The sequence below is a fragment of the Theropithecus gelada genome, chromosome 13 (genome assembly GCF_003255815.1).
Source record: "Theropithecus gelada isolate Dixy chromosome 13, Tgel_1.0, whole genome shotgun sequence".
Taxonomy (NCBI): domain Eukaryota; kingdom Metazoa; phylum Chordata; class Mammalia; order Primates; family Cercopithecidae; genus Theropithecus; species Theropithecus gelada.
The window spans coordinates 71,891,604-71,918,337 of record NC_037681.1 but is presented as its reverse complement, the minus strand read 5'-3'; the positions used below and the strand labels follow the sequence as shown (position 1 = coordinate 71,918,337).

Below are 26,734 nucleotides of genomic sequence, written 5' to 3'. Positions count from 1 at the left end.
AAAAGGATGAGTTTGTGTCCTTTGTAGGGACATGGATGCAGCTGGAATCCATCATTCTTAGCAAACTATCACAAGAACAGAAAACCAAACACCGCATGTTCTCACTCATAGGTGAGAACTGAACAATGAGATCACTTGGACTCAGGAAGGGGAACATCACACACCGGGGCCTATCATGGGGAGGGGGGAGGGGGGAGGGATTGCATTGGGAGTTATACCTGATGTAAATGACGAGTTGATGGGTGCAGCACACCAACATGGCACAAGTATACATATGTAACAAACCTGCACGTTATGCATATGTACCCTACAACTTACAGTATAATAATAATAAATAAATTAAAAAATAAAAATAAAAAAAATAAATAAGGAAAAAAAAAATAACTATGCTCAAAAAAAAAAAAAAAAAATTTCTATATCCTCACATTTTATCTACTTACCTGTTTTAGATTGAGAATAGTATGCTAAAGACTTCTAGCACTATAAAATCTATGAAAATAAATATGTATTTAAATATTTCTACATAATATAAATACATATATTTTTATATGTATCATATAATACATATATTTTTATATGTATCATAATACATATATTTTATGTGTCATATAATATATATATTATAAGTCATATATAATATAATACATATATTTTATATGCATCATATGTAATATACATATTCATATATGTATTATTCAATTTGTTGTTTGAATTATACTCAAAATAATTTCTGCAGAAGTACATGTGGTATTTCTCTGATAATGGCTATACCTAAAACAAGTTCCAAACATGATTGTAATATTAGATATCATATGTTGAAACTCCTGAATATTTTGGTAATATAGCCAACTGGTCCAACTATTCAGATATACCCAAACTCTGAGTTTATTACATCAAAATGCATTGCAAATATATGTACCCAGAACTCAACAGACACAGAAACACTGCCAAATTCATTCAGTGCAGAGATTAAAATGAACTCTGATCTCCCTCTTTGAAATATGGGCATTCCACTGTAATTACCATCAAAATCATAGTAATGGTCAGATTGACACTTCAAAAGAAATACCTCTAGCTTCTAAAACAGTAAGCACAAGCACTTTAAACATCGTGTTCAAACAGAAATCTTGATAGAATAGATTTTCTGCCTTATTTTTCAAAGTTAGTTTTTAAAAATGGCCTTTTTTGGAAGAAATAGAGGCATCTCTGACTTTTTAAACAAAAGATGCAGAGGTAAAGAGACTCTGCCTCACTTTCAAAAATTAAAAAAAAAAGTAAAAGCTATCTCAGCAGATGTTCTATTGAACATAGTTATCAGGGAAAAAATGACAAATTTCAAGCTGGAAAGATCGTATATTGATTTAGTGTGTTTGTTTTTATACAACTCATTTATTTTTAAGTATCAACACCTACATAATATGGCTCACTAGAATCACAGTATGTTTACCAAATGCTGCTAGTGATGTTAAGAGAACTTGCCTTAATTATTTAGGTTCATTCATACATGTCATCCATATTAGCAATCAGGATGTCGGAGTGAGCTCATTAAATCTACCACTTATATAATGACTTGTATTTCTGAGTGTGTATGGTAGATTGCTGTCAAGAATTTTTCAAGATTACACTCAGAACATTTACTTACAAATAATCACATCTTTTCTCATAAAATATCTATGTCAAGAATGAATTATCTTATTCTATATCTGATTTTAATAACTTTATGTTAAATTATCTTCATTATTACTTACTACCATTTTTTCAATTCAATATTTTCTCATTAGAACTAAGTTTAATACCAGTGGATTTTCCCCAAATGTTAAGAGTGTAGTGTCTATACATAAAGGTGATAAAGGCCAATGGCTCATCAGGTTATGGTTATAACAGTAACATTTAAAATAACTTCAAATATGGGCTTTAGGATTATAACAAATGGAGGAGAGAATTAGAGGCTAGCAAGTAAGGGGTGGAGAAAAATATTAGATTGAGGAATAAAGATCATAATAAAGGTAAAAACTGATTTCGGCAGGAATAAGGAAATAGAGTAGGTGAAATATTCAGGTAATCATTCAGTAAACATCTAATGAAGCCCTAGAATGTGCCAAGTACCATTCAGTAAAGAAAGGGATAAATATCTCCTCATTTTATTCATCCAACAAAAGTTGTTCTTATTATTTTTTATTAGAAACTACTATATGCTTAGAACTATGCTGGACATAGGCACTAGTGATACAGTCATAATTATACCCAGGCATAACTCTTAAACTTAGAGTAACAGTCTGGTTGAGGAGAGACATTAAGCAATCACAAAAACAGAGGCAAAAATTACAACAATGTTAAGAGAGGAAGAAGTATGTTGTGCCTGGTGTGCACACAATAAAACCTCTGGATTCGTCCGGCATGCAGTGGGGATCAGGGAAGATCTCTTCAAGAAAATGATAGAAATGAGATCTTAACTTTGGCAAGGGTGGCATAGAGAGTGTTCCAGGTGGAAGAAAGAACGTGTCCGAAGTCTCTACTGCTAGAGAAAGCAGAGTATAGAGCACGTCTGAGAAACTAAATAAAGGTCCAGAATGGTCAGTGGACGGATTCTAAGGCAAGTCATGGCTTATAGTTCAGAGGAAACAGCTGAAGCACGGACGTAAACTTCAAGTTAAGGAGTTGGCCTCTACCTGGTGATGTGCTAGAACCGATCTCCACTGGCTTTCCAGGGCCAATTGTGCACATCTTTCCCCAACTCAACACTCAGAGATACCACATTGCTAGTTTGAAATTATCCGCCATAGGAATAGTTATACTGTGGAAATTTGGCAAATGTTACAAGGGGACAGGTGGGAGTTTTTCATCACCCACCCTCCTTTTTCTGCCTTCCTCCCCTGCCCAGCTGATGGTTAAGCAAATTATCCTCATATTTGATGAGGCAGAGTAAGAGATGAAACACGCCATCAGTTAGTACAGCACAGCACTAACTCCATCTTTTTAAGAAAGAAAAACTTGAACCACTTTAAAATGGAGGTTGGGCACGAAAAAAAGATACTCCAGGTGCAGGGTAGAAAATGGATTGGAATAGAGGAATGGGTTCAGAGAAAACCAATAGAAACATATTAACATTCCAGCATAGAGGTGATGGTATTTGGACAGGGTGATGGGATTAGAAACAGAACAGATTTTCAACATCGTGCTTTTTCAGGTTGAATCAAGATGAGTTTCAAATGGTTGTGATACAGAGTTGTGATTATTGTGGTTTGAAAGGGTAAATTAGGATATTTTGACGTGAGGAGGCTAAGTATACATAGGCTGTTAGGTGAATCCTCAATGCAAAAGCTGAAGTCAGATGATTGGATGGAAATGAAGTCAGTTAAATAGATTCTGAAGAAATGAAACATAATTCAGGAGGATGGTAGATGAAATAAAGATAGAGAGTTGTATAAGTAAATGCCATAGACTTCAAAATGAACAAAAGTGTTTAAATTATGCTAAACAAGTGAAAGCAGGAAACAAAGAAAATGCTGGTTTCTTTAATTCACAAATTGGTAGGAGTGGCTTTGGAGCAGTTGGGAAGGAAGAGGGACCACTAAGAAGAAAACGAAATGGAAAAAGAAATGCTTTGATTCAGACAAATGTGTGTTGGAAGCAAAATATCGAGGATGTCTCCATGGCAGCTAAGTTCTAGCCAAATTCTCCATTTCACTTTGAAGCAAAGCCTTTCAGAATCTGTCCAGTGCTTGGCACAGCAAGGGCTGGGAAAAGGGACAGCCATTATTGAAAATTGGCTGGGAGGACGTGCAGGTGGAGAGAAAAGAGACAAATGAGCAGCTGAAAAACACTAATGAAGTGTTTGTAATGAAGTGGTAGCTAAGGCTTAAAAAATACTGTCTTACATTTCCCCAGATGGTGACTCCAAGAATGAAAAGTGATTACTTTTACTTCCTTTAGCATCCCAGGCATTTCTTGCTAGAAGTTTCTTCTATAAACATATCTAAGCTCTAGGACTTTATCAATGGTAATTTTGATAGAAACCTACTCTCATATCTGACGTGGCAGAGTAAGGGATGAAACACAGCATCAGTTAGTAGAACATGCACGGTCCTTGGTTGTTAGCATTTCCTCTGTTAGAATGACAGGTTACATGTCTGGCTTTTTCCTGAAACGCAGCACATTTTTCAGACTTTTTCGAAAGTGAAAATGTTTCACCTTCTTATTGGGTACTAATTTTTACTCCAAAAATGTTTTAGGCATTTATTTATTTATTTTTGAGACGGAGTCTCGTTGTCACCAAGGCTGGAGTGCAGTGGCGTGATCTTGGCTCACTGCAACCTCTGCCTTCCGGGTTCAAGCGGTTCTCCTGCCTCAACCTCCCTACAAGTAGCTGGGACTACAGGCACCTGCTACCATGCCAGGCTAATTTTTGTGTTTTTAGTAGAGAGGAGGTTTCACAGTGTTGGCCAGGCTGGTCTCAAACTCCTGACCTCAGGTGATCCACCCATCTTGGCCTCCCACAGTGCTGGGATTACAGGCATGAGCCACCGTGACTAGCCTTTTAGGTATTTTAAAAGCAGGTCACAGTATATTAGTTGATCTGAATATAAAAGTTCTACATTTAAAGTATGGCTACCAAAAATCACAAGGTATTTAGTTAATATATTTTATAATGTTTGCCTCACAAACTTGGTCAGAAATGCAATTGTCTATGCATAAACTAGTCATTCTTTTTTTCTAATAACGTACGTGTGTGTTGAGAGAGAGAGAGACTAAGAGTTTGATAATGTGGACTTAAGCAACAAGATAAACTGTGAAAAATCAAGTATGTTAAAATAGATTTTGTCAAAATTGTCTTGGCAAGAGAGAAAACAACTGCATAAGACATTTTATGTGTGGGCTGTTTCAAAATATTAAGAAAAGGAGCTATTAACCTAATGTTTGTAGAAGAATCTTCCTCAATGGGTTGTAATAGTTTGTGAAAAATTCCTGAAGATCTTTCAGGAGACCTTTGTTGTTTTATATTTTTAAATGTTTATTTTTTTTCTTCAATAATGGCACCCCTGCAATACTAAGGGAACATTGTGGAAGTTGGCCAAACTTTAATTGAAGTATATCTGCTTTCTAGGAGGGACTGTGGACAAACTTAGCTGTACGCCCTTTCATGGGCCTATCCTATAACAATACAGAAATATTCAATCAGAATATTTAATTTCTAAGACTTTTTAAAATGGAGAATTATTATTCAATATTAGATACTAACAGATGTAGTTGATTTGGAAGAGGGGACTCTCACGAATGTGTATTTATTCCATTTAATATATTGACAGCACTGTGATGATTAATTTTATGTGTCAACTTGACTGGCATAAGGGATGACCAGATAGCTGGTCAAACATTATTTCTGGAGAATTAATGTTTATGAGAATGTTTTTGTAAGAATGTTTCCAGAAGAAACACTCACTCATTCCACAGATTCAAATGAATCTGTGGATTAAGTAAAGATGATCTCCCTTAAAAATGTGGATGGGCATCATCCAATCCTTGGAGACCCTATTATACATTTTTAAAAAGGTAGAGGAAAAGATTTGCTCTCTCTGCTTGATCTGAAACAGCTGTATTCTCCAGCTCTTGGACACTGGAGCTTCCAGTGCTTGGGCTTTTGGATTTAGATCTGAGTATACACCATCAGCCTTGCCTGGTTCTCAAGCCTTTGGAGCGAGACTGAATTGTACCACTGGCTTCCCTGGTGCTCCAGCTTGCAGCTGAAAGATCATGGGACTTCTTAGCTTTTATAAACATGTGAACCACATTCTAGAATGAATAAACAAGCACCCATAAACACATATATCCTATTGGTTTTGTCTCTCTGCTGACTAATGAAACCATTTCGAAAAGACTTATCTAAATATTTTTTCTACAAAAACTTAATCTTGGTAAAGACAGATTTTATCCACACATCATGAAGACATTTCAAGAACAGCGTCCCTTAGATGTGAGCTATTATTGCACAGGAAAATTAATAGTGATTTTTTGGCTGGGTGATTATATGGTTAATTATTCTTAATCTTTTTGTTTAACTGGTTTTCCATTTTTCTATAATAACCTTTTTCTACTTATTCAGGAATCTTTAATGTATAATAAAATAATACAAGTTGTTTAAGATGCTTCACCAACTTCTGAATATTGTTTTCTAGAACCACATTTAGTAAGTCTACAACTTTTTCTCATAGCCTTCACTTAAATAATTAAAATCAGCAATTAATCTGCTCCTATGTCTTAGTATTTTATCCTACTGTTTTCATCCTATCATGTATTAGTGTTTATCAGCCATTCCTAATCGTAAAAACCACCCTGGGAATATATTAAATGATAGATTCTTGGGCCCCACTGTACCTGTAAAAATAGAATATCAAGGAGAAGTCCTGGCCATCTGCTAAAAAAAAAAAAAAAAAAAAAAAAAGTCCATTCTCAGTGATCTTTATACTCAAACTAATTTGAGAATACTATCTTACAAGATGTTCCAGACCCCAAACCCAGTGTCCTCCTCTCCTGCTACCTTTTCTAGTTGTAATCCTTTAGCATACCAAACCAGTTTGTTCTCATATTTCTTGACTGCTTAGATATACAGCAACTCATACTGGTGCATTCTGATCAAATAAGAAGTTATGGGAGACTAGGCATGGTATCATCAAGTTAGCTGGTGTCCTAACCCTGCAGCAATGGGGGTAGGGTTGGGTTGCATGAAAGGACCAGGGAAATACATTCTTACCACAGCTCCAAAATTTTCATCACCTAGGTTGCCTTTCCTGCTGATTTTTCTGCCTTTGTCTTGCTCTAGCTTATTGTCCAACCCAGGAGGCTTCCTCTTGTAAATTTCATCTACTGTTTTTTACATCATTATCTGTTTGACCTCTGAGTTTTAAATCTGAATATGATAACTTGATCCTGGTTTCTGATAATTTTTTTCCTGACAGTCTAGAATTAGAACACTCAACCTTCAAAATCCCCCTTTTAAGATGAATACCCCAGAGAGTTTCTGCTGAAAAATTCAAGTTCTCTATTCTGGACAAACAGTAACAACAGTTAATTTGTTCAAGTTGAGAAACACCCTAGTTGATCCAGTTATTGACCAGACTGGTTGAATTGCTGCACAGACACACAGCATCAGACTAGAATGAAATTCATTTAAATTGATTTGTCATAATTAGTTAGACATAGCTTATTTTCTACTGTGTTTATTTAGAGATACAGTGTAATTTCTAGTAATGAAATACCTAGACTATACATTCTCATTCTTATTAATAGAGAAAAGCCATAGCATTGAAAAATAAACTATCTTTAGTAATATGTGATTCAAAGGCAAAAAACAGTATGATTACAGTATGGAAATTAAGTGTTCCATAGACACATTTCTAACTATATTCATTTTAGAGTGATAAAAGCATAAATATAGTTATTGTGTAGGAACAAATACTATGTTAATTGATAAATACTTAGAGATTAATATCATAAGTTTTCTAGGCATATAATGTAGTGAACTTCAGAGTCAAATAGTTTCATGTTCAGAAACTGGCTCTGCTACTTATTAGATGTTTGCTCTTAGGAGGAAAAAAAAAAAAAACAAACAACCTTTCTAAGCCAGAATATTAAGTAGAATTCTATGCAGAAAGTATTTCTTTTGACCCACATAAGTACTATAAGGATTACCACTTCCAGTGTGACTATAATTCCCCATATTATAACCACTTATATATGTGTATGCCTTATATATGTTAATGTTATTGCAAAGGTTTTACATATTAAGCATATATTTAATTTAGAGGTGTACAATTCCATTCTTCATAAGAGGCGAAAATAGTTTCCTACTTTTTTAATTAAAGTAATAATTAAGGGAGATAGAGATTCAAAATGGATTTTCTTTTTAATTCACTTTAGACAGACCTAACAATTCATGGCTGCAATTTGCTTAGTTATTTTTGTTAAAAATTTAATAGCAACCTCATGATTATATTTAAAATAAAGTCACATCTCCTGTCTTCTTTTAGTCTCCTCTTAATGGTTCTGCTTCATATATTTAGAGAAGATTTGTCCTAGGTTTGGAACCATATTTTTAAAATCAATAGTAGAACCTGCTATTGCGCTAATAAATCTGGCAGGTACATCTAACACACTAGCAATAATTACAGGAATATTGGTTATCCACTACCACAGTTTCTAATCCTTGGGTGATGATTTTCTTAGAAGCTGAGGTTAACCTTATATATAGCTTTCATCGTGTTCTATTCTATGAAACATTTTTTCCCTCAAGATTGTCAACATTTAAGAAACCAAAGATCAGGAGTTTCAGAAGTGATTATCAGTACAAGTTTGATGTTGACCATATCTTACTTTTGCTCAAGTCCCAGTAGCAGAGCTCTTGCTGGTGATCACATCAGTGCTTTGCATTCAAACATCACTACCCTTTTTCCTTTTCATACTAGAGAGCCCACTTTCATTCCCTCTATATGATTTCAGCTTCTGTGGAACTGGGACCTGTCATCTTTTTCACTTAATGCTTTCCAAGAAATGGATATTTCCCCTGCTATTTGGCACCCAGACTAACTTTTCCTCTCTTTTTGACATCTCCTTCAATTGTCTGGCCTGTGAAGTTTGCAGTCTCTGAGTCTTCATCAAGTTCTTTTGATTGTTAAACCAAATTATTTTCTGGTAACTATTTTGATGGTTAAACCAAATAAGCATAACTTCAGGTAAGCTAAGAAGAAATTTAGGCAAAAAAATTCTTTAGAAATTTGTTTCATTGTTTCACTCAAATTATGCTTCAACAGTCATTTATGCATTGTGTAATGCTTGGGAAAATATGCATTTTACATGTTAAACATTTTGTAGTATTTTAGTCCCTTGGAAATATCTAACCCATAACATACGTCTCTTACTTGCCTGTTTATATTTACCTTTCAGACAAGTTTTCATTAAAGGTTGAAAATTCCGGTGATACAAGTAAAAATATTTTATAAAAAGTTTAAAGTGTTATACAAATTTTGGCTGTTCATAAGTAACTTTTAACTAATAGCTAAAATCAAAAAATGACCTGATCAAGGCCATTTAGATAACATTCTGGACTTGCATCCCCATGTCAAACTTGTTATATCTACACATTTGTTGGGTAATTATATGAGAAAATATATACTGCTTTTAGAGAATGCAAACATATTTTATCTCTTTTCATAATCTACGTCATTCATACACACACACACACACACACACAGAGAGACAGAGATAAAGAGAGACATGCATACCAGCCAAGCACAAGGAAATACAATCCAATCCAGCAAGAATCTAAATGTTATCTCTTTTTACACAGAAATAAATCTTTTCCTTTTTCCACCCCCTCAGATATATTCGCAAGTTGTGATGAAAGGATCTAAATGTTCTTTCACCACAGTTGAGATCAAAGAGAAGGTAATTATTCTTCTGCTCACTCCTGACTCCAGGCCACTTCCCCTATCACAGCACATATATACCCACAGGGCTGAATTGATGCTAGGAAACTCTGCTCACACAGCCCACCTGCACCCTCCCTTCCTCCAATATTGCTGTGCTGGACTCTGAGTCATAATAAAGTATACAAATATGTGATCTAGAAGACATGTTTCACTATTTGTCCTTAGGAGTTGCCTATCTCATAATTCAAAAGGAAAGCCCCATAGCTTCTGCTGTTATACTTTTTTTGCTCTTTCACTTCACCTTCAGGCTGTATGAGTTCAGGATTATTTTGGTATTCCTCAGCTCAGCTCTCACATTGTAATGTCTCAGAGGGAGGACACAATGTCTTCTTCCCACTCTTCTGCCTGTTGACTTGTGCTTGTGTTGGCTTAATGTCTCAAGATATTAAATTGTCATGTTTACATTAAACACATTTGATCTCTTTTTTCTATGTTTATCAACTAAACTTTGTTTTCTAGAGTGTATCTGAGACTAAGAAGATAGTTCTCTATTCCTCATAAAGGATTCTGGTATTTATTTATTACTTTTTAATCTTTTTTCAACTTTTCTTTTAGAATCGGGGTACACGTGCAAGTTTGGTTAGTATATATTTAAATATATGTTGATATATTGATGTTTTGGATCATGTGAGTTCATTATTGAAAACAGATATCTGCAGTTCCATAGCTTAATTATGAGGATGAAGAACAGGGTTCTTACATCGAAATGACTCTATTGTTTGTTATAGAAAATTTTTACCAAGAATATAAAGCTGTAACAATGGTAAATAATGTTCCTGCTAGCCTCAGGAACTCCCTCAGATTCCATTTACACAAACAATAAACTGTTAAACCAGTTTTTTTGTTGGGATACAATTTGCATAACAGGTAAAGAACCCTGCTTAGGACATTAAATCACTTTACTGAACTAACTTGCTTCCTCATCAACTATTTACCCATAAAGACTATATCATCACTGTGTTCATCAATGACAAATAAACTGTTATAATACAAAGTTTGGCCAAATCAATTACATCCACACATGGAAAGACCCACCTTAAAATATTCCAACCCAAAAGCCCTACACCCTATGATTACCCAGTCTTGATCTCTCTTATCTAAGCAACTTTTAAGACTACAATAACAAACTAGACTTTGGTTGATTAACAGTTTATTCTAATGTTTTAAGGGGGAAAAATGTATACATTTATTTTTAGGGTCATATGAATTGGTATTACAAACCACTCTTCTCAAGCTGCTCATAAATAATGACATTCGGCTGATTTTTGCATTCTAAAATCTGAATCAAAATATTTAAGAATGGGGGAAAAATCAAGCCCCAAACAGAAAAACTTCCTCTGGCCCAGAACTCTCAGACAGTTTTATGTGATCTTGGTTTTACCTTGTTTTTCAAGAGCATATAATAAATTAAGGGAATTTAGGCAAGATTTTGCAAAAATGTGGTCTAAATAATAGAGTCTGTGGAGCCTAACCGAATCAAAATAAATTTTGGCAAAGTGTAAAATCACAGCTTCTCTTTTTCATTAAAGAAAAGCATGCCAAGAGAAGAAAAATGACCCTTGGAAATCCTTTCCTGACCTAATAATGTTTTATATTCAGCTTGTGGACACTGACCACTCATTGAGTTAGCAAATCTGACCACTATGCTAAGCTTTATCTCCATTAGATTTTGAAGACATAAAAAGATAATTTGACAGTCTGCTAGTTTATTATTCATTTGTATCAGCCTGAGGTTCTTTACATAGACTTTGATATTATAAACAAATGCCAGAGCAATATCAGTTTCTCCCTCAATATTTCAGCTCTTTGAGTATTTTATTTCTTGTACTCTCCTGGAGGCTTATTGTTTCTCTAGGTAATGAAAATGCATTTGAACTCTCTCTCTCTCTCTCTCTCTCTCTCTCTGTGTGTGTGTGTGTGTGTGTGTGTGTGTGTATGTGTGTATTCTCTCTAGTAGGCTAGAATCCTATTTTCCAAATCTAAAAATCTATATTAGGGATGCTCTTGTGTTGTGAATAATATGAAGTAGCTTTCTTGTTTGCTTATTTGATTTTGTTTTTAGATGTTCTTTTATGTTAGGTAAACACTAGCCCCATGCTCAGTTCTGTCTTTTAAGAATATCTATTTCCTTTGCTCTTTTTTGAGTAATTTTCCTTGCCAAAGAAAATTAAATTATTTCTATTTCTCTTCCATCTTCTCTGGAAAAGTAAAATAATCTAAAGTTGGAGACTCAAGCAGAACATAATAACTTTGTCTAGATCACTACTGATTTAATTATTTAGTAAATTGCTACAAATATTTAGACTTATTAATGAGTTATATATTGATCAGTTTATATAAGTGGTATGTTTTGTTGTTTTGCTAGAATAATATTGTGGTCTCAAAATCTGTTGCTAGGAATGCACGGTTTCTACCATCTGCTTCAGTCTTCTCCTTGTAAAAACATGATCAAATCTGGTTGTGTGTGAGTGTGTGTGTGTGTGCATGCGTGTATGTGTGTGTCCCTGGGACTGTATGTATGTGTGTCTGCATGTATTCTAGAGGGGGGAGGGAAAGGTAAGGTTAAAGGCTCTATTCTAAATTTTATAAACCAATATCAATAATACAAAGTGAAAACAGTTTAAAATCATTTTCATACATACTCTATTTTACTGAACACATTCTGAAATGATATTCAAAGGAAGAAGATAAAACACTGGCATATATCAGTTCTTCCCACTTGCTAATTAAATCTTGGAACTTTACTCCATATATATGGTAGTATGTTCGTTTTGGAATCACCATTAATAAAATTCAAATAAGCAAACCCCAATATTGTTCGGGATACCTAAAGAGGTTTATGTTCTCCTCATAGTTACCTGTCGCTTTATGCTCCAACCTTCTGCTGAACTCAATCCGAGATTAGGTTCTGGTATTTTGTCAATGCTATGTCAATTTTGCCTACAGAGGTTAATTTTTGCCATCTATACTTATTTAATTATTTACTTGGCAGACTTCCCCCTTGATTTCTACTGAGTATTCAAAGGCAAAAATAAAGTTAATGATATTGCAAATTCTTTCATTTTCTTTTAACCCAATAGATGTCTAGGTATAACTGCATAAGTAATCTTTTGCATGTAGAACTTTACCTACACATTTAAGTATTAACTCTTGTTATGCTATATTGAAAGAGAATCTGAAGAAACACTAAATACCAAATATGGATATCAGGAACATACAGTTGCCCATAAATAGATTATCTCTGTTGCATTTATAACTGATGACAAATTAATGAACAATGATAATCCTGTTATGTTGCTTTTATCCAAACACAGCAGTATTTCTAGAGTTGTTACGCATATAGATTGCTTAGTGTTTATATTAAGCATTACTTCATTCAACACATTTTTCAATTTGTAAAGAAGAACATGGAAATCAGGGGACTAATTAACATTTATTATTGTGCACTTCCATATGTCACAGGTACTATACTTCACATATCTTAAATACTTTAATCTAGAGGATCAACTTATGTGGTACATGTTGTTTGATTCTGTTTTCACAAATGAGACAGATTAAAAGAGATGGCTAATTTCCCGCATGTCACAAAGTTAATTGGTTTAAGAACCAGAATTTGAGCCAAGTTCTGTGTATTTTGTGATTACCTTCTTTCCATCATTTTCTATATTTTGCCATAGATGTGAGGAAGAATGATTAGCCAGTTAACATGTCTGCTGTTTTTTCTGGATATATAAATGAAACATAACCTTCAAACCTTGGACCCAGAGAGGTTCGTGCATTGTAATTATTTGTTGTTAAAGTCAGACAGGAAAATTATAAGGTCCACACTTAAGCTCCTAAATTCTGGCCTGCTCCAGAACAGGATACTTATTCATTAGGTTATACAACTGAGAAGATCAGTAAATCCAGACGCATGTATGCTTTGGCCCCTAAGATTTCATGATTGCAAAATGTAGCTAATACTCAGAGGCGCACCTCAATCAGAGTGCAGTAGATGCAGTACTTCTGCAGGGACATTCACAGGCTCTTTAGTCCTTTATCTGAGACTCACTGTACCTTGGGACTCATTCCCAATGTACAATGAATAAAGAGGTAAAATTTGACAAGAACCGGCTTGAGAGGCAGATCATTTAACCAGGAAGAGATTCCTGGGGAAATTGTGAGATTGCAGTAAATTGATGCCACTGGGTGACAAGAATGTTTTTGGATTACATCGCTTTGATGTGAGAAAGAATCTTTAAATGAGCTGACCAAGAAAAGAACTAACTGAAGATTTCTGTGGCTTGGGAAAAAATTATAAGATAAGCTTCTGTAGTGAAATTGATGAGCATTCAGTCTTTAGGTGTTTTACACTAGTTTAAAATATGTCATATCTATCTTGAGTGATCTGATCATTTTAAGAGAGATTTTAAGAAGCAACTCAAAACATTTCAACAGACAGCTGATACTCAACAATTGCTATGGAGAGTGTTGTCCCTTGCTCTGACTGGACTATGTGTACAAGGCTCATGGAGGACATTGAGAATTTCCCAATTGGCCTTAATTGTGAGTTAAAATCTGCCAGTTGGCTAACTTTGTAGTCTTAGCATCCACTCTGAAGACACTTTTAAAAATTCTATTGATAATGACTATCTTCTTATTCATTTTCACAATGAGTTAAGAAAATTGTGGAATTTCTAAGAAAAATGAGAAGCCTGATAAAGCCTTACTTTGATGAAAAATGAATCAAGAGTTCACAATTGTGTCTCAGAGCCAAGCTAGGGTTAAAGAGATTCTGTATCAGGTAGTATATATAATTATACTAGTTGTTTGTAAACAAATGTGGAACAATAGTAATCATAGTATACCTCTGGCCTTCCTTTTAACCTGTTTTTCTTCTCATTCATATATATTTATTTTGAACAGGTGGATAATGTTAGGATATTTCTCTGGAACTCTTGGCAAATGATTTTCCTCACTTGGACTCAGTTCCTTTTCTCTTGGGAAAATTTCTTAGGAAATTAAGATATATCATGTCTAAGTTTTCTTCCAGTTATAAAATTCTGTGGTTTTGTTATTATATAAGTTGAAAAATTAAATCATTATATGTCTTCTTATTCGGACTATCTATAAATATGTGAAAAATTTAGCACTGTTTGTTTTTCTGAGTTGTCACAGTGTTTTACATATAGTAAAAACACAATGGTTGTATTTTTGGAATTGAATTGAATGTCATTTTCTAGGGAAGTAAATTTAATTGAAATCCATTGTATTCAATGAAGCCTGGACTAAAAGCCAAAGAGCAAGCATCTTCCCATTTCCTTTCAGTCTCAGTCTCTCTTTCTCTGTCATACACGCATACTCACACACCCCTCTAAAAGTCCTCTATGAGGTCTTATCACTGTATCACTACATATTGTTCAAAGACCATCATTATGCCACCCTGGTCCAACTTGCCAATCTCTCAATTTTTTTTTTTTTTCTAGAATTCCTTGCTCCGTTCTCTTCTATCTGTAAATATTACCAAATAAATTTGCACAAGAAAGAGAGGGAAAGAATGGCATTCAATTAATCAATAGTATGGAATTAATGATTCTTTAACCTCCTAAACATTTTTAATTTTAGAAAGAAAGCTTGTTAACTTCAGGGAATGTGTGATTGGTGATGATTCTGCTACATCACAAGATAAATTGACAAATGCATTCGAATATACAAAATTCAGAGGGTAGTTTGAGTGTGCATGTTTGGAGATAGCTTCACTATTATGATTCTTTCATAGGAATTATTTACCAACCTCACTTCCAACTCCTCTTCTTTCTTTTAAATGTTAATTCACATAACCTAAGTGTACAAAGTTTCATTATGCTCTTCAAATTCAAAGAGGTACTATGTTAGAATAACATCACCTTGATGGGGAGAATGTTTTTAAGTACTTGTTTTCATCAGTCATTTTAAAAAAGTAAATGTGAAGAACTTCTGTATATAGAAGAAGAATCCCTATAAAACACAAATATTATCAAGTAGAGACATTTTAAAATGTTTTATCACGCTCCAATGCAGTAAATTTCTTATTTCATTTTTAACAATAGAGCTATCTATCCAGATTAAATATTGATACTGTAAAAATAGAAGCATTACCATTCAGTGAAATAAAACCAAGTAATTTTAAATTACAAAAATTATTTAAAGTGTAAGCAACATCTACTTCAAAATATGACAGCACAAATAAAACTAAAGCAATAGGCATCTGCAACCTAAATTATTAAATTGCATATAAAATAAAATGAGGTTTAAATATTCCAAGGATGGCATATGGAACATTAAAGTGCTAAAGAAAAATAATACACTTGATATTGGTGCTACTTTACCAGATACAAACCAAAACACAGTATTATCACCTAATCTATTTTAAAAGCCCAGAGTCCTGATAGTATATACCAAGGATGAGTCAAAATTATGAAAAGTCATACCATAGGCCTTTAATTTTTAAAAAAGTATTGTAGGTTATTTTCTTGAATTGTAATCATTTTCTTTATGAGAGAGTGTTTTAATATTGGCTAGATTTACATAAAAATGTAGGAATATGATGCACTGGAAAGACCACAGAACATCAAATCTTGTACATTGTTTTCAAGTCACCATTTAAATGATGATTAAAGTTCAAATTTTAAAGTTGCTTAAACTTTTCATGCCTCATTTTTCTCATCTATAAAACAAAAAATAATTGGTCTAGATTATTTATAAAGTCCCTCCTAGCTCAAAATGTTATTGATAACAACATCACTTTAAGATGACTCAGAAGGATATGCTGTTTTACAGAAGATCTAGACACTAAGTCACTGAAATACCTTCCAAACCGGGAAACATGAATCAGAGCGTAAATATGAGGTTTAATACATACTTCTGGGTTTTTGTGTAGGGCTTAAATAGTCAGAATTTGTAATTAGTAAGTTAAAATGCATTAGAAATATTTTCAATAATCCCAACTCTCCAAGCCAGTGGAGATTAGAATTACCTGGGAAGCTTATTAGAAATTCAGATTGATTGTTGAATCTCTGCTTTAGAAATTCTGATTTGGCACGTGTTTGGAGAAGACAAAGTATTTGCATTTTAACAATTGTCTTCAGGAATTTGAATCCACATAGTACATGGACAAGACGTTAATAAACATTCTTCTAATCTATTGCTAGGTCAGCATCTGTATAAATTTATAAGGGAAGGATATTGAATCATCATAGAACCATTATTTACATTAAATTTTGTTGTAATCTCTGTTTGAGTATTGATCTTCACCTGAATCTGAACACACTAATGCCTTGTGATGAGTCAGGGAAAGAAAATGGTAGCTATCGTTTCTGAACTTGTCCTTCTGTCCTTACCTAAAATCTAAATCCCCAAAAACATTCTTCTGAGTATCACCCAGTGATATGGTGTGGCTGTGTGTCCTTACCCAAATATCATTTTGAATTATAATCTCCACGTGTTGAGGAAGGGACCTGGTGGGAGTGATGAGATCATGGGGGTGGTTTCCCCATTGCTCTTCTCATGATAGTGAGTTCTCACAAGATCTAATGGTTGGAAGATGTTTGACAGTTCCCCCCCGTCCTTGCTCTCTCTCTCTCCTGCCACCCTATAAAAAAGGTTCTTGCTTCCCCTTTGCCTTCCACCATGCTTGTAAGTTTCCTGAGGCCTCCCCACCCATGTGGAACTGTAAGTTAATTAAAGCTTTTTTCTTCATAAATTACCCCGTCTCAGGTAGTTCTTTATAGCAGTGGTGTGAAATGGACTAATACACCCAGTTTCTGACCCCATCTGTGTACTAGATCAAATTCTAATTTTTTCTGTGCTGTGTGAGAAAAAGAATGAGGATTTGAGAGTGAATCCTAGCTGCAGGCTAAGTGGTATAAAACTATGCAAATAGAACATGTGTTGTGACCTTTGTCTGGATTCAGGATTGGCAAACTCTCTTGTACTTGGACATGGTCACCCATCAGTGACAACTGTAAAGTAAGGTTTTCATATAGTACAGTGACAGAGATGGTGAACAGTTCAAATCACTGGATCAAGCAGAACATTCCAAAAGTTTTTTTATTGAGTATTGTAGAAATAGGAAATAATGTATGACCCCTTTGGTAGGAAAACTTTAAATTGGCTCCCCAAGATTACCTCTGCTTGATGCACATACATCTTTAGTTCGTTGCATAACCAAACATTAACCTAAGTGCTACTGTGAAGATATTTGAAGATGAAATTAAGTTTCCAAACCAACTGAGATTAAAATAGGAGATTATCATGGGTACCCTTAAACAAGTGAACCCTTAAAACAGAAGTGTGGAGGAATTCAACACTGAAGATGAAGGTGGTTACATGACCAGAAAATGCAAGTGGACTTGAGCAACTGAGAGCACCACTTGACTGTCCATGAAAAAAATGGGTACCTTAGCTTTACAGTGTAAGGAACTGAATGAGCTTAAAAGAAGACTTTCCCCCAGTCAAGCCTACAGATAAAAACCTAGTCACACCGGGCCCAGCCTTCTGACCTATAGAACTTTGAACTATCAAACTTGTGTTGTTTTAAATTGCAAACTGTGTGGTAAAGTTTTACAGAAGAAATACAAAAGTGAATGCACCATCAAATACAACATTGAATTCAATGTTCAATCTTGTTATCCCTCAAGGGCTGCAAATTTGTGACAAACTTTCAAGTTACAAGTTTGATATTTCAGTATAAGGTTAGTGATAATTGTTTTTTACCACCCTGTATATTTTTAACAGTTTTAACTATCCAAACTGACTATATTAAATCTCGTTTAGAGTTAATAGTTAATTAACTACAATGTCTTATCATTAGATTACTTATTGCTATTTATTAATTATCTATGTATACGTAAAATTTTGTTTAACGTTTACAACATCCTAGTGAAAAATAAAATCTCCATCATACTGAAATTCTGAGAGGATAAGTGAATTTTCACAAAATCATAAATTAATGAAAGAATTTGTGTTCAATATATATTTCTTAACTCCAAATTCAAGTCTCTCTGTACTTTTTCACAGCTCTGGCACACCCTAGCTCTTTCAGAGCTGGAGTAGCAGAGATTTCTTATTGACCTGTTCGAGAAAAGATGATTGAGGAGTAATACATGAGGCTTTTTTCTATGTGCGTTGGAAATTTATGTAAAGAAGAAATACTGAATTTAGTTTGTATTCATTGATAATCTTGCACTTAGTGCAGAAGCTTGCTAACACAGCAAATTAAATGAGCTTATTATTTCATACCTTCTCACCTCATTCTGTTCTCTGGTTTACTAGAACCAACTCCCTACAACAAAACATGTAGATACACAGACACAGTAGACTACCCTGATTTTCTCAGGCTTTGCTCCTTCAGAATTTACCCTCATGTGCTTTCCAAAAGTGGAAGAAGGCGCACTCCCTCAGTACATCTCAAGTGCTTTATAGTAGGATCTTGAGCCATTTAAGCAGAGGGCATTGGACATAACCCACCAAGGTTTGATCCAGCTCTGAAGCCTAAAATCTCAAGAAGCTTTGTCAAGTTATTTAAATTCTCCTTCATTTTCTTCCTCTAAATAATAGGATGGTAATAATATCTACTGGTTACGGTTATTAGGAGTCTTAAATGATTTAATACGTATAAGGCAAAAAACTCACTTGCATGTAATTAGTACTAGATATGTGTTAGCTATCATCATCATCATCATTATCTTTATCATATTTGGAACTTATGAAGAAGCTTAATCACTTATTTATATGTTTAATGCACTAATCCTTTTAATGCTCTTCAGACCTTGAAATAGAAATTATTTCAGGTGAAAAGAACGAATCTCTAATACTGTAATTTTACTAACCCATTGAGAACTATCCATGAAGTGGAGGTTATCTTATTTCAACCTCCATCACCTTGTAAGGTTGATAGTGTATATGTAAAGTTAAACATAAATTGCAAAGCTATACTTAACTAATCATGTTTATTAGTATCTATATTGTGGTTCTTATTACTGTGGGGCAGAACTTACTGATATCTTTTGACTCCTACACAACAACTACCTATTTCATCCAGGCCAACTTACCTGGGCAAAATATGTGGACATAATAAGCATATGATGTACCTAACAAGTTCTTAACACTCTGTGAACCCGCATTTATTTATAAGTTTGTAGTATTTACAGAACTAGCAACTTCAGGTACAAAATAAGGATCAAGTACAGTGACAGTTTCCAATAATTGCACCATGTAATGTGGGAATACGCATAATTGCATGCCTGGCATTAGCCAATAAAAGTGCTCTCTGGTCTGGATAGGTCATCCTTGTGGTTTAGTGCATACGTCCTTGTGGAATAGTGGAGAAGGAATATGAAAATCTCCTCATAACGAAATCAGATAAATGAAACCTCTTTGTTTCAAAGGCTCTTGCAGTTCCCTAATGTTGATAACCACAGAGTTTACACAAGTATAAAGAGGTCCAAAAAAATAATGTTCACACTGAGTGTACCAAAGAAAAGGCATATACAGTGGTTTAATTATGACAACAAATTGTTACAGGTAATTATAAATGCTAAATTTGGTGCAAGCTAATACCACAAAACTACCTCATAGATTGGCATCGTATTACATTGATTTAATAATTTCATTTTACTTTGTATTAGACACAAAGAAGCCATTGACTTAAAATAATGTTACTGGAGGCTTTGAGAGATGAAATCCTTTGGATGTATCTCAACTCTATTCATTTTCTCTATTGTAATTGCAGCTATTTTAGTTAAGCATCAGTGGCTCTCAAACTTTGGTTTGCAGTAAAATCTCCTGAAGGGCTTGTTAATACACAGATCTGTAGTTTCAATTTAGTATGTCTGGGTGAGGTCTGAAAATGTCTATTTCCAACAAGTTTTTAGATGATGTTAATGCTGTAGTTCAGGGACCACACTGAAAAACATTGATTTAGGCCTTCAACTATCCATCTTCTGATTCCTGCATTAGCCTTGGAAATACTCTACTTTCCTCCAGTGTTTCTTCTTCTAATCCATTCTCTCCACTGCCTTACACTACTTTTCTAAAATTCAGTCCAGCAAAACCACTTCCTATTTACATCTTTTGATAATTCCCTCCATTTCCTAAAGGGTAATTTTTAAGCTTCCTACCAAAACGCTACTTAACACTCTAATCTTGCTCATTATAACTTTTTCTTTTTGCCTGTGGTATTCAACCAAACTGCATTACGTCTAGTCCTCAGGCATGTCACACTATTTCCTAGGTTTTCATACATGCTATTCCCTCTCCTAACTCTACTCAGCTCCCCAACTCAAGCCCCATCCCCATATTAGATATGGACTGATATTTATTTGCTATTCATAACTCAGTTATCAATTCTGGAAAGCCTTTGGTGATCATTTCTCCTATATGTTAGAATGTGCCTCCACTATGTTCCATCAGAACATAAATTGCATATTGCAATTGTCAGTCTATCTCAACAAACAGAAAGCTCCTGAGTCCATGATTGAGTTGGCTTGTCTTTTTCTTACCACTACCTAGTGAGGGTCAGGCACATAGTAGATCTTAAATACATCTTTGTTTAATGAGTAAATCAACATTTTGAAAACTGTCTCTCTGCTCTGAATTATTCTAGGATTCTTGAGATTTTCTTTAACATCTCAGAATCCCATTTTACCAAAGTAAGGCTTTTATACACTTGTTTTCCTCTATGATGCTGGCATGCTATCTATAGTTCTCCCAGTCCTTGCAAGGCTTCAGGAATTCTAATAAGGCCCAGGGTTGATAAGATTTTGAGAGAACTGGGTGGGTGATATAATGTTATGGTGTCAGTGAAATGAGATCTCTCCCTGTTATAAGATGGATTGAGCAACAAGAACAAATTGCTGAAGATGTGAGGAAAAAATAATGACACAAGTTTATGCAGTCTTCAGAAGCATGTTTAAGTACTCTTCCAAATCTTAAGTACTTTAATTTCTTCACCTGTTGATTAGTCCCTTGAGAAAGTTGCTTTTTTCTACTGAGGAGCTAAGTACCTGTTAAGGTTTAAAAGTACTAGTTGTACTAGTAACTAGTTTACTTATGTTTAAAAGTTGCCCAACAAAATATCCTCTTTGTTTGTTTGTTTGTATTGACTAGTACTTCTGGCTTTCTGACACTTAATTACAAACAAAGGATATGTAATTTTAGAACTAGAAACAAAGGTAAACTATTTTAGGTGAACATATTCTAAGTGAGAAATAACTAAAGGCTTAAAATGTTGTTTTACTGAAAGCTTATGACAAAATCAGATGTGAGTTCACATTTAGAAAACAATCCTGCCTCTGAGTCTAGACAGAGAACAAATAATCATGTAAGGTATTAGTGTGAAAGAGACATTTGCTTTTATTGCATTTAACTCTGTCTATAAAAGACCAATAGCTCTCCTACTTAAATGTCATGGAAGTAAGCACGTCATTTATTAAGAGAGCCCTTACATGATTCTACCTGTCCACTATGAATATTACCAAATCTTGCGTACAGATTGAAAAATCAGTGTAAACACAGTTTTCTAAAGAAAACTGTGATGACATTACATGTGAGAAATATGAGTGCATGTGACTCACCTGAAGAAGATGGGATATTTTTAGATTTCTAATGGATTGTTGAAGCATTAGGACTGCTATGTTCTGAATTTTGTTCAAAGGATTTTGCTGGTTCCCCTCTGCACACAAACTGCCTGTGAAATATGAAGCTGTGATATCATACCAGCTTTCAGCTTTTATTCATTTTTTTTCTGCTATGAGGTGCTAGATCCTTGTTTACCAAACATCAGCTTCTTTTTGCACATTATTTTCTATTATTATTTATTAATCATTCTGAATTTTATAGAATATAGAAATTATTAAGTAGAAAAAATAAGTATCTTCCTTACTATAGTTTGTAGCTCAAGTAAAAGACATCTAACTATCTTTTCAGTCATCTAGAAAATTATCAGCATCCAATCTAATTGCCTGAATTTTGAATTTCCAGTATTATGGCTTCTAAAAGGTTTATGTATACATACGACTAATCCAATTAACTTTATTTTAGAACACGGTATTTTCAAGATTTTCTGAATTTAAATTCCCTAGGTCATTTTGACTTGACTTTTTTTTTCTCTCCTAAATATTTGTCAGTAGGAGAAAAAACTTTGGTAATAAAAATAAAATACAATAAAATAAGTCTTTTGATAGTGGCAGGTTTAAAAAGGATTAAAAGGTTTTTATTGGAATCTCTATTCATTAGCTGCATTAGGAGAAGACACTAAAAAAATCGATGTTTGACTTTTACTTTAACCTTAAAATGTCATTAAATTCCACACATGAAAAGGTTGATGCCAACACCCTTTTTACTTAATTGACAACACTTCCATTCTCTGTAGCATTTTGTAAAAGCAAGGAAGCCTATGTGAGAGGTGTAAGAAAGGTCAAAATGCAACTTCAAATATTTATTGTTTAGATGGGAGGTCTTTATGGGTGCAGACAGATTTAATAATTAATTTTTCCACTTTCTGTATTAAACTTATCATTATTTTTGCAGGATGTTCAGATGAACACTTTTCTAGATTAAGCTGCATAATTTATATTTGGGCATTAAGACACAGAACTGCCATTAATGGTTACCCAGTAACCTTTTACCTGTTCTTATCACCGCACTACCAACGAGGAAGAGGGGATAATATTTGTCCTGTGTTGTCTTTGTTCTTAATATGTTTTCTCATCACAGTTGTTCATCATTGTTATACTAGACAGACAGCTAAATAATGCAGAAGAGAAACTTAGTTTGTCAATAGAGTATTGACTAAAATTAATCACATTTCTATGCTTAGTAAATGATACAACTTAATCCTTATAGCTGCGAAAAAATAAATCCAACCTTTAGAGGTGTCTGCTAAAAAAGAATTCAATACTCCACTTCCCATTGATAATACGTGACTGCTGCTGAGCAAATAGCCACTAAGTTCAACTTTGTCTTCACAGTATTAGATCGTAGGGCAATTTTAAAATTTCAACAGGGCATTTTTGAAATCTAACTCAAAAAGGTTTGTTGGCAACATATTGCAAGGACACGTTTATATTCTAAAAATACACTTCTCTATTTTTTTGTTGGAATGTCAGAAGATAGACTATGCTACCAAGTTCCCTTTTCAATGTGCTAAAAGCTAAATTTTGCCATTTACCAAATCTACAAATATCCTGTGAAACTGTAGTTGGCATTTGTAACAGCGTTTTTCTGCTTGCCAAATTCGTGAACATGTAAGACATTTTATACCTTGTAAGAATGCATAGATAAAAGAAGACAGATTTTTTTTTCCCCAAAGTCTGTGATGGCCTCTGAGAGTATGAAAGGCTCAAAATGGAAGACAGGGATAAAAATCATGGGGTTTACGATCAGGCAGTTCTGGTTTCAAAACCTCACTCTATTGTTTCCTATTTTTGTAAACTTGCCAAGTTATTCAGTCCTCTAAACATTGGTTATCTCACCTGTAGAAAGGTAAAAACATTCCCCTCAAAGATGATGAGGATTACAAGAAATAATTGTGTGAATGTTACAACATGAAATACACACAACAAAATCCCAACTGGTAATAATAGATGCCCAATAAATAATGAGTTTGTGTATAATACCTAATAGTCACACTAATATGAAAATATTTGTTAAATTGAAAAGATACACTGTTAGACAAATGGATATAGAACAGATCATTTTGATGGCAGGGGAGAAAGAAGATTACTAGGCCCCTTGATAGGACTTGGTAGACAGCTTGAAGATATGGGATATTTGTAGAGAGGCTCTGACAAAAGGTGAAGAATAACTGAAATATATGAAAGGGAGACTATACATGTTTTTATTTTGCCTGTTGTAAGAGCAACAATATCTACAAGCAAAAAGTATAAAACAGAGACTTGTTTTTTTTATCAGGTCGTAGTGAAAGAATCTTCTGCAGAGTGTTTTCATGGAAAAATAAGGGCTGCAGAGCGGTTTTATGTCATGGAAAGTTGGATAAAGATGGCTGTGGTATCTAGAATAGAGAATTTGATAGGCTCAAAATCTAGCCTTTACTGCAGGTAGGGAATAACAACAGGGAAGCCCTTCAGAAACTAAAAACTATTACCCGAGATGGTCTACTTGCTTTTTCTTATGTTGTTGGATGGCACTTAAATATGCAAACTCCTCTCATAATTTAGTCCTAAATCTCTCTTTTCCTCTGAAAATACACATTGGGAAAACACAGTGGAAATGGGTTATTAATCAATATTTTCCATTCTTTCAGGCGTTTCTCTATCCCAGGTTACTTATTAAAAAAATAGAATTGTTGTGGGCAACCCAATATCTGGCTATGTCAAAAGAGTGTGCAACATTGCCTCCTGACCCAAGTTAATTGAAGTAAATTCCTTAAACACACTAGAGACTTAGAAAGCTAATTGTGGTAGGAAACAAAGAGAGAAAAAAAAACTCATTGAAATTCAGAGGTTGTCAATACATATCACGGGAGATGAACAAAAGAGGAGAGGGTAGAGTAGTCCAGCTATCACTTTATATTGCAACAAATAAATCAATTAAATATTTTTAAAATCAGTAATCACCATATTTCTTTCATTCTCTGATGCCAAACATTTTGCTTTTCTAAGCTGACTGTTCTATTGTTAGCTGAATTGGAAGTTTTAGTTAAACTGTAATTTGTTTTATCTAATATATTGTATTCCTTTTGAAAGATTAAAATCAATTCATTTGTTTTGTAGATTAAATACAAAAGCAGATGAAAACAGAATTATCCATATTCTATTATCAAGAGTTATAGCAACTGTTAATATAGATTAAAATGATTTAAAAGATACATAAACCAAATTCAATGAATATTTTAAAAAGAAAAATAGGAGGAAAGGGAGGAGGCAGTAGAGGAGATATATACAACAGTAAGGGAAATGTGAACACTTACTGTTTCTGTGGGGCTGTTAAACACTTATTTTGATTATTGACTGGAATGATGGTATTTTGTTATAGTTTAAAAGTAGAATCTGTGTCTTAAAAAGGAAATATTGAATTTTACAGATGAACTGATATGATGTTTGGATTATTCTTAAAGATAATCCAGTGGCAGAAAGAAGTGGATGAGGTATAAAAGAAACATGATTGGTAATGAATTAATATTTATAAAGCCTGATAACATTCTGGATATCAGATTGCTTTTCAAACAAGTTCTACTAGTTTACACCACCATCAGCTGAACTAATTTCAGAAACCACACCCCCACCAGCAGGCAGTATTCTCATTTCTATAAATCTTGAAATTTTCTATATTTGATTTACCACACCCCACTCATCATAGCTAACCAAGCAAGTGCCAAGTTTGAAACCGTAGATTGGAGGAAGGGAGGAAAAGTATGGGTAACAAAGAAAAAAATGTTTGAAATCTCTGTGGTTACAGAAAATATAAATTGGGACAGGATGAGGAAGTGGTACATCTCTGTGAGACTTGGGTCTAGAATCTAAAGCATTGATATGCAGGGCCTACAACATATGTTTGTAAAACTGACAGTTGTATAGTCCTATTATGTCTCAATTTTGTACTTTGCAATTTGTAATTTTTAGTTTGAGAAGGGACAATGTGATAACTGCATTTTTTGTTTTCCAGGACATTGTCTTTCAATATTCAACAACTTATAATCAAATTCCTCAGCACTTCATATACTATTTGGCCTTCTCTGATGTTCACAAGCTAGTAAATTGCATGATATGCTAAACAATAATTAAATTTATTTGACAGTAAGTGATCCCATTTTATTAAATATCTTACAATGGAAACAGTATTAAGGAGAGCAACTTATATTCTTAGATAGAAGGCATTTTTATCAGCATCCACAAAAGTATCACAAAGTCTGAAAAGTAATTTAGATTTCTTTTCACATTAGAAAATTTTTGTATGGAATGTGAAGTCTTATAAATATTTGTTGTATTTTTTAAAGAGTAATTAACATATAGGTGAAGTGACTTGAAAGGTGAAATATTTTATCTTGTGTTAAGAACATCCTTTTCAAAGGAACTTGTTACTTTTTATTTTGTGGCACGCACCATCCTGGTTGTGGTTACAAACTGGCAGATATTCTATCTAAACTCACTGCATCCATGATGCTAAATTAACTATAACATGAACACATACAAAGAAAATGAATAGACTTAACTTTTATAAAAAGTGTGATTATCTCTATTAAAATGGAACCTTAGGAAATAATTGTAAATATT

The 26,734-nt window shown here is 33.9% G+C and overlaps 1 long non-coding RNA gene across 1 annotated transcript in view; it reads right to left on the bottom strand.

The window, feature by feature from the left end:
- Window positions 1–26,734, bottom strand: part of LOC112604988 — a 1,409,957-nt gene that overhangs the window by 1,127,906 nt on the left and 255,317 nt on the right. The gene's annotated exons all lie outside the window — the stretch shown is intronic.